Source organism: Sinocyclocheilus anshuiensis, unplaced genomic scaffold (genome assembly GCF_001515605.1).
Source record: "Sinocyclocheilus anshuiensis isolate Anshui unplaced genomic scaffold, SAMN03320099.WGS_v1.1 scaffold863, whole genome shotgun sequence".
Classification (NCBI taxonomy): domain Eukaryota; kingdom Metazoa; phylum Chordata; class Actinopteri; order Cypriniformes; family Cyprinidae; genus Sinocyclocheilus; species Sinocyclocheilus anshuiensis.
The window spans coordinates 750,454-759,937 of record NW_015547725.1 but is presented as its reverse complement, the minus strand read 5'-3'; positions in this window follow the sequence as shown (position 1 = coordinate 759,937).

Below are 9,484 nucleotides of genomic sequence, written 5' to 3'. Positions count from 1 at the left end.
CAGTCAACAGATCAATGAGTATCTATCTATCTATCTATCTATCTATCTATCTATCTATCTATCATCTATCTATCTATCTATCATCTATCTATCTGTCTATCTATCTATCTATCTATCTATCTATCTATTTATCTATCAGTTAACGCAATTATTAATATACTTCAGGCATTTAGGTAAATGTTCTTGAACAGTGCCATTGCCTGTAAGGCTGGACAGAGCTGCTAAATTAAGTCTCTGTACAGCTCAGGCACCAAGCTGCCTCTTGTTAATTAAATATTAATGATGAAAGGTTATCATGGCCAAAGCCTGATTTATCAACAAGCTCTGGTCTGCTCGGAAACCGCACTGTGGTTCAGAAACAGCACCGGTATCAGCTCAGTGACCAAATCTGAATAATTCAGACATTGCTCAGTGTGTGTGGGCTATAAATTTACCCTAAAGCCAAATTTGGATGCTACCTTAGCAATTCTCAATCCTTGCATGCAGTAAGATTGGGGAAATGGTTGTGTTATTGGTTAAGTTAAGATGTAGTGTATTCATATAAATGATTTAGTAAAACAAGTGTGTTTTTCAAGATGATCATCAGCATTAAATTAAGCGGAACTGAGGATTTAGGTCCAATGGAGTGACCATTGGTTGCCATTTGAACCCTGCTAGTGACCCTTGACACATCATCCTCAAAGCCATCTCAATGGCAGATGGCCTGCAACTCCAAGATGAAGCTCAAATGCATGTAACAGTTCAATGTTGTCTTTGTCTCTCTGTGTGTTTGTTCTGTTGGGTGTACTTTAGCCATATGATTCCTCAAATGCCATCCAGTCACACCAAAAAAAAAAAAAGTATAATTTATTACAGAATTATAAATATTATAGGTTATGGCCAGAGGCACTGCAAGATTTATATTGCTGCATGTTTTCAATACATTCAGCAATTTTAGATTTTATATAGCCTATTAAATGTAATCATGTTTATTCTTTTTAACTACAACCGCATTTTTCCTGTTAATAAAGAAAATAAAGATAAACAGATAGACATTAATCACACAGTACCTATTGATTATAGGGCAGATGACTGCTTCAGAAATATAGGGGTTATATGTAATTCTAATCAAATTTTGAGAATGTTTTTTTTTTAAAGGACGTCAGAAATAATCCGCAAATCCTGTTATGGTTTATGTAGTTGTAAATGCATTTTATTGCTTGTTTGTTTTATGTCTTTCTTAACAAATTAGTGGATTTTAACAGAAAATACCAATAGAATTATGGTATTAGGAATACGGGATATTGTATTTAAGGCTAAATCTTTTGCTGTTCTTGTTCGCGTACGTGCACTGTTTTACAATAATCTATTTGCATATCCTTGAATCTGTGCTGTACTATATTCTCTTTATAATAAATATATGATTGAATACATGTTTTAAAATATCTAAATACATTTTAAACACATTCTGCTGTGTTCACACATTCCAAAGCAGATCGAGTACTTTTAAACAGCATTTTATTTGAAATGATCAGTAGTATGTTGACAGAGTTTTTTGTTTTTAATATGCAGCTAATGTTTGTTTAAAAAAACACACTGTTGTGTTAAGAGAAATGTGCTTTAAGAGGGCTATGAATGTGAAAGAGAGAGAGAGAGAGAGCGAGTGAGAGGCGAGTGCGCAGATCACAGATCGAACATTTCGATTGTTACTGAAATAATTTGCATACTGATTCCCTTGCAGCCCGCGCCGGATCCATAACTGCTCGTGCGGCTATTCAAATGCACGCGTATCTTTAAATGCACGGATAAGGCAGAATCAAGAGCCGAGAGACAAGCAAGCAACACCGTCCGATACGGAGTTTTTGCCCGTGGATGCTGAGATTCGATCATGGAAATGGTGGAAAAGCGATTATGCTGCTGGACGAGACCCGCCGGATGGATGCAGGAAGCGCCGTGCCTACGGAGCACACTGAACATATTATGCACTAAAACAAATTATCACTTTCAATGACAAACTGTGGATAACACGCAAAACTTACAGGTACATGTATATGCATGGTTTGGCAATGATCATATATTTGGGGATGGGACTGAAATCCGGTTGTAAAGAGCTCATCGTGTCGGTAAGCATGGGAAGGTGTGTGTATGTGTGTGTGTAGAGAGAGAGCGAGAGAGAGAGAGAGAACGGGACGTATCGCTGCATGATGAGTGTATATGTTGTTTTACTGAATGCAGTGACATTTGGCGTCCTGCGGAGTTTACTGAACTTGAAAACAAGGTTAAAGTCAGGGGTCAGTTTTACGCACTGTCAAATTGTCCCAGTGCTGTAAATCATATGCCATGATTCGCATAAACTTATATACACAGTATAATCATGTTAGCATCTATTTAGTACTGCGTTCATGCATTGAATTGTGTTACTGTAGTGGGGGGTGTGTAGGCAATGCGGCAGATAGGCTATATATGTGCTTTAATATGGGGCACTTTAAGAGGTTTATGTTTCACTGCCCCATTATAATTAGATCGAAAACAGCATGATGCTGCCCTCAAACTATTTGACGCACTGAAGGTCAGCTGTTATACTCATTAATTATGATAATTAATTATCAAGTGAAGGCTCGTGTGTTTATGTAGGCTGTCTGATTGGATTCAGGGCTGCCTTTGCCCGCCCATTTTACACTATCACGGTACTCCTGACCTTACTGTAAGTTTCAGAAGGTAATTTAGAGAGTATACTTGAAAATATTAGTAAAAAAAGAGAGAAATGCTCTCTCTCTCTTATGCTTCCCAAATCTAATAAGCTGATTTAACAGTGCCATCGCCACATATTTTTGAACAAAGTATATTACGAGTTTGCAAGACGAGCAAGCTCTATCATCTTCTGTAAATATTGACATGAAGTTATCATAATGTCAACTGTTATCACACTCGTTCTCACTCTCTCGCTCTTTAAAACACGTAGCCTACACACGCGTATTTAATCTCTATTTTATTATTTTAAATGAAAGCTAAAGAAATAAAATCGAAGTTTGTGCATCTTTAGACTTTTAAGCATTAAACAATTTGAACACATTATTTGTGAATCATTTTACCTTGAAGACATCTCCAAAGGGAAAGTTTTGTTTCCCCCCAATTTTTCTCAAAGTAAACCTGAAGATACAGATGCATACGCATGACAGAAACTTGTTGCATAAATTGGGAAGTGGATTCAGATTCACTTCTTATTTGAACATGAACAATAACTAGTCTCTGGTTGTTGAAAGAAATAAATGTATTGTACAAATGCTCAAACAAGTGTACAGAGCATTACTCGGTTAATGATTTTAACAGGATTACAGCAGTCAGTCATCTTTACAATAATTTAATCTAAATGTTTCTGTTATTTTCGGGTCAATAAAAAAATCAGACCAAATTTAGTCCTTGAGACAGGGCAATGATAACGTTACATCTTATTAGATTATTTGGCTTTTTAACAGCAAACCGACTTTCATAGCTGTTATGCATAGCCTATTTATAGGCATACATCTATAAATCTATAGCCTACTTACAGATTTTGTTTTTTATTATTATTATTATTATTCATCGCTTTCTGTAAAACGTGTGCCAATTGAAAAATTTGTTATATGCAACATCTCATTGCTGCATGTTTTCAATACATTCAGCAATTTTAGATTTTATATAGCCTATTAAATGTAATCATGTTTATTCTTTTTAACTACAACCGCATTTTTCCTGTTAATAAAGAAAATAAAGATAAACAGATAGACATTAATCACACAGTACCTATTGATTATAGGGCAGATGACTGCTTCAGAAATATAGGGGTTATATGTAATTCTAATCAAATTTTGAGAATGTTTTTTTTTTAAAGGACGTCAGAAATAATCCGCAAATCCTGTTATGGTTTATGTAGTTGTAAATGCATTTTATTGCTTGTTTGTTTTATGTCTTTCTTAACAAATTAGTGGATTTTAACAGAAAATACCAATAGAATTATGGTATTAGGAATACGGGATATTGTATTTAAGGCTAAATCTTTTGCTGTTCTTGTTCGCGTACGTGCACTGTTTTACAATAATCTATTTGCATATCCTTGAATCTGTGCTGTACTATATTCTCTTTATAATAAATATATGATTGAATACATGTTTTAAAATATCTAAATACATTTTAAACACATTCTGCTGTGTTCACACATTCCAAAGCAGATCGAGTACTTTTAAACAGCATTTTATTTGAAATAATCAGTAGTATGTTGACAGAGTTTTTTGTTTTTAATATGCAGCTAATGTTTGTTTAAAAAAACACACTGTTGTGTTAAGAGAAATGTGCTTTAAGAGGGCTATGAATGTGAAAGAGAGAGAGAGAGAGAGCGAGTGAGAGGCGAGTGCGCAGATCGAACATTTCGATTGTTACTGAAATAATTTGCATACTGATTCCCTTGCAGCCCGCGCCGGATCCATAACTGCTCGTGCGGCTATTCAAATGCACGCGTATCTTTAAATGCACGGATAAGGCAGAATCAAGAGCCGAGAGACAAGCAAGCAACACCGTCCGATACGGAGTTTTTGCCCGTGGATGCTGAGATTCGATCATGGAAATGGTGGAAAAGCGATTATGCTGCTGGACGAGACCCGCCGGATGGATGCAGGAAGCGCCGTGCCTACGGAGCACACTGAACATATTATGCACTAAAACAAATTATCACTTTCAATGACAAACTGTGGATAACACGCAAAACTTACAGGTACATGTATATGCATGGTTTGGCAATGATCATATATTTGGGGATGGGACTGAAATCCGGTTGTAAAGAGCTCATCGTGTCGGTAAGCATGGGAAGGTGTGTGTATGTGTGTGTGTAGAGAGAGAGCGAGAGAGAGAGAGAGAACGGGACGTATCGCTGCATGATGAGTGTATATGTTGTTTTACTGAATGCAGTGACATTTGGCGTCCTGCGGAGTTTACTGAACTTGAAAACAAGGTTAAAGTCAGGGGTCAGTTTTACGCACTGTCAAATTGTCCCAGTGCTGTAAATCATATGCCATGATTCGCATAAACTTATATACACAGTATAATCATGTTAGCATCTATTTAGTACTGCGTTCATGCATTGAATTGTGTTACTGTAGTGGGGGGTGTGTAGGCAATGCGGCAGATAGGCTATATATGTGCTTTAATATGGGGCACTTTAAGAGGTTTATGTTTCACTGCCCCATTATAATTAGATCGAAAACAGCATGATGCTGCCCTCAAACTATTTGACGCACTGAAGGTCAGCTGTTATACTCATTAATTATGATAATTAATTATCAAGTGAAGGCTCGTGTGTTTATGTAGGCTGTCTGATTGGATTCAGGGCTGCCTTTGCCCGCCCATTTTACACTATCACGGTACTCCTGACCTTACTGTAAGTTTCAGAAGGTAATTTAGAGAGTATACTTGAAAATATTAGTAAAAAAAGAGAGAAATGCTCTCTCTCTCTTATGCTTCCCAAATCTAATAAGCTGATTTAACAGTGCCATCGCCACATATTTTTGAACAAAGTATATTACGAGTTTGCAAGACGAGCAAGCTCTATCATCTTCTGTAAATATTGACATGAAGTTATCATAATGTCAACTGTTATCACACTCGTTCTCACTCTCTCGCTCTTTAAAACACGTAGCCTACACACGCGTATTTAATCTCTATTTTATTATTTTAAATGAAAGCTAAAGAAATAAAATCGAAGTTTGTGCATCTTTAGACTTTTAAGCATTAAACAATTTGAACACATTATTTGTGAATCATTTTACCTTGAAGACATCTCCAAAGGGAAAGTTTTGTTTCCCCCCAATTTTTCTCAAAGTAAACCTGAAGATACAGATGCATACGCATGACAGAAACTTGTTGCATAAATTGGGAAGTGGATTCAGATTCACTTCTTATTTGAACATGAACAATAACTAGTCTCTGGTTGTTGAAAGAAATAAATGTATTGTACAAATGCTCAAACAAGTGTACAGAGCATTACTCGGTTAATGATTTTAACAGGATTACAGCAGTCAGTCATCTTTACAATAATTTAATCTAAATGTTTCTGTTATTTTCGGGTCAATAAAAAAATCAGACCAAATTTAGTCCTTGAGACAGGGCAATGATAACGTTACATCTTATTAGATTATTTGGCTTTTTAACAGCAAACCGACTTTCATAGCTGTTATGCATAGCCTATTTATAGGCATACATCTATAAATCTATAGCCTACTTACAGATTTTGTTTTTTATTATTATTATTATTATTATTCATCGCTTTCTGTAAAACGTGTGCCAATTGAAAAATTAGTTATATGCAACATCTCGACTTCCTATTGTACTGGGCTTGACAATTGAAAACAGGATAAACATTGTTTCAATCGCTTTATTGATTCCACGCGTGAAATGGAAAAATTAAAAATACAAAAATACAAAATTAAAATCGGCATGCTGAATTTGTTACTGCTTTGGTGGACACACTAGTTTTAAATGATATCCAACTACTATCCTCTTAAAACAATTAACACTTTCAGTTACTTATTCCAAGTGTTGCTGTAATTGTATCTTTTCATTATACTTGTTCACTAAACTGATCCGCTAATGTAATCCAGAATCGATTGTTGCATATTTCAATCATCCCCTGCGCAGAACGCTCTGAGATCGGTGAGTTTTACAGATAACAATAATCTATTTCTTAGACAATCTAATAAGAGGCCTTTTTCTGAGGTTTGCCTTATTAGAGATCATAAAGTACAATTCGTTTCCTTTTAATTTGATCTGTAGTATAGTAATATTTCCTTTCATAAACGTTAAAGATCCAGAATTCTGGAACTGGGATATTATTACTCAGAAACAATTATTATTATTATTAATATTTCATAAATAAAATACTATTTCTTCAGAGTTAAACAGTTGCATTTTGAACCAAAGCAGCTTTTCCAAATTTATGTCTGCATAATTGAAAATTGGATAACAAAACGTTTAGTAGATATTTAAAAATAATATTTTAAAATAATAGAGAGAATCGCCATTTATGTAAAATCCAATTTCTTCACATGTTACAGTATTGGATATTTTAAAACGTACATCTTTTTTTCTTTTTTCTTTTTTTTTGAACGATGCTATTTGGGTACACATTTAAATCGCTGGCTTATTACTGAAATGTTGAAAAACAAACTGCAGTTCTATTTATTTATAAATTACCACCAACCCGTCTTGTTAATATCTGACTCTGTATTGATCTGTGCTTCTGTTTGTTTCATATAGTGGCATTAGTGCTGAGGTTTGCCTTTGATTCACATTTAAAGTCAAGGGGCTCTAAAACTGTTCTCCACATATAAAAACACAGGCGCCCAATTAACGATTTGAGGCAAAGTTCAGGGGCAAAAGTCTTTAAATAATTGAATATTCTTTGTGAGTGAGTGCACATACCCCATTAAGAAATGTTAAACGGAGGATCTCTTTTTTATAATCAATATTTGCTTCATTGGTACTGAATTTTCAGTCTCTTTTGTTACCTTTTTATGCTTTAATGAGAATAAATCGCTGTGAAAATACAACTTATGAAATCTTACTTCGAGAATTTTAATGTGTGAATTTTGTATGAATAGCCTATAATTTTACTTTTATGCGTTTAATCAATACACTATAACTGTAGGCTATATTCGTCAAACATCGTCGGTTTCACATATAATTCTAGATAAACAATTATGAGAATATATAATTTGATATTTGTAAACTTAGATTACTGTAGTTTACATTTTTTCCATGCACCTTTTTGTGAGATTGATTTCTAAGATATATACACGTTATTTTGCTAATGTTTATAACTAATCTGTCCACCACTGCTGTATACAGTTCAAAGATAATACAAACTCTGGTTCATAGGCAAGGAGAGACGCCTAGGCCTCAACAGAATAACCCTCCATCACACACACACCGCTGCGCACGTCACGGAGACACGAGTGCGAATGAAAAATATCGACCACTATGAGAATGTGCGCAGATGTGGCTGGCTGCTAAATTTCGTGCTTGAATACGATCTTTTCCATCAAATTAATGGTCGATGGTGATAATGCAAAGTCTGTGACCTGCACTGTACGGCTTGCCATTTTTTATGTAAAAATAAATGCATCGTGAGCCAAAGAGTTTGTTACCACTGTAAATTCCTGAATTCATAATGAGCGGCAAAATATGTACTTGTATTATTTCTATTTATATTTCAGCTGACAATGTTGTTTCACTTCTGAAGATTTTAATTACGATTGCCTTCAGCAGTTAACAACAACAACACTATTATTGTTGGTATTATTATTATCATTATCATTATTATTATCATTCACCTCTTGCTACGTTAACCACTTGTCAAATCCTCACAGGTGATCCGAGTTGACTTCTAATATAATTTTATAATTTAACTTGTTCTCTTTTTTCTTGTTCTTCTTAACTCGTTAATCCGGATGGCATTGTTCTTGACCCTGACAGATGTATGTGTGTTTTGTCACTAAGCAGGTCCCTAAGAAACTAGGAAAAGTCTGAAAAAGTTAATCTCTCTCCCTCCCCCGCAGCTGTTAGCTTCAGGAGTCTTGAAGCGTCACCTTTGACATGTCCCCTATGCGCACGAGCGGGGGGCCAGGCCTGGGGGCCCCAGGACTGACCACTGCAAGCTGTCACCCCACCCGGGCTTGGACGCTTTCGCCGGGCTCCTAGCTGTCCAGTTATCCTCTTCTCTCGCTTGACTGGACATGAAACTGACTTTTTGGAGTCGATTTTTAACTATAAACAATGTGAAGTCGTGCAAAGTGATATCTCTTTAATGTATGTGTGGGGAGAGTGGTAGGGGGATCTTGTAACTGCCTTGGTATTGTTGTCCTGCCGACAAAAACTGTATTGGTTCTTTTTGTTATTTTAAAAACTTCTGTATTCAGCATGGGCGATTTATGTTATTAGATTTGTATCTGCCTCCTATCCTTTACACAGTCTGCATTAATTGTGTGTATATAGACTATATATATATGTGTGTGTGTGTGTGTGTGTGTGTGTGTGCGCGTGTGTGTGTGAACTTTTAACTGTATTTTGTAAAGTCGGATTGACACGTTTTGTGCGTGCGTGCGTGCGTGCGTGTGTGATATGTATTCAGTAAAATCCATAACTGTATAAACAAACGTATGTTTGTAACATTGATTTGATATATAAATGGGTTTTGCCCATTCATTTGTGTGCAGAATGAAGTTCACCCATGAAGCGTAATGTGCTGTGTCATTATACTGCCAGGCCGCGGAAGCGGGACACACTCCTGATGGCTTGGTTCGTTACTCTTAATAGCATAACAATAGAAACATCTGTCCAGCCTTTCTCTGCCTATTACCAATCCGTCTGTCCTAGATCCCCCCCAAAAAACAAACACCCCATCTCTACATGGTACAGAGTGACTTACATTCAGCAATCTGTATACTTCAGTCATTTTTTTTTTATTAAAAAATATTTA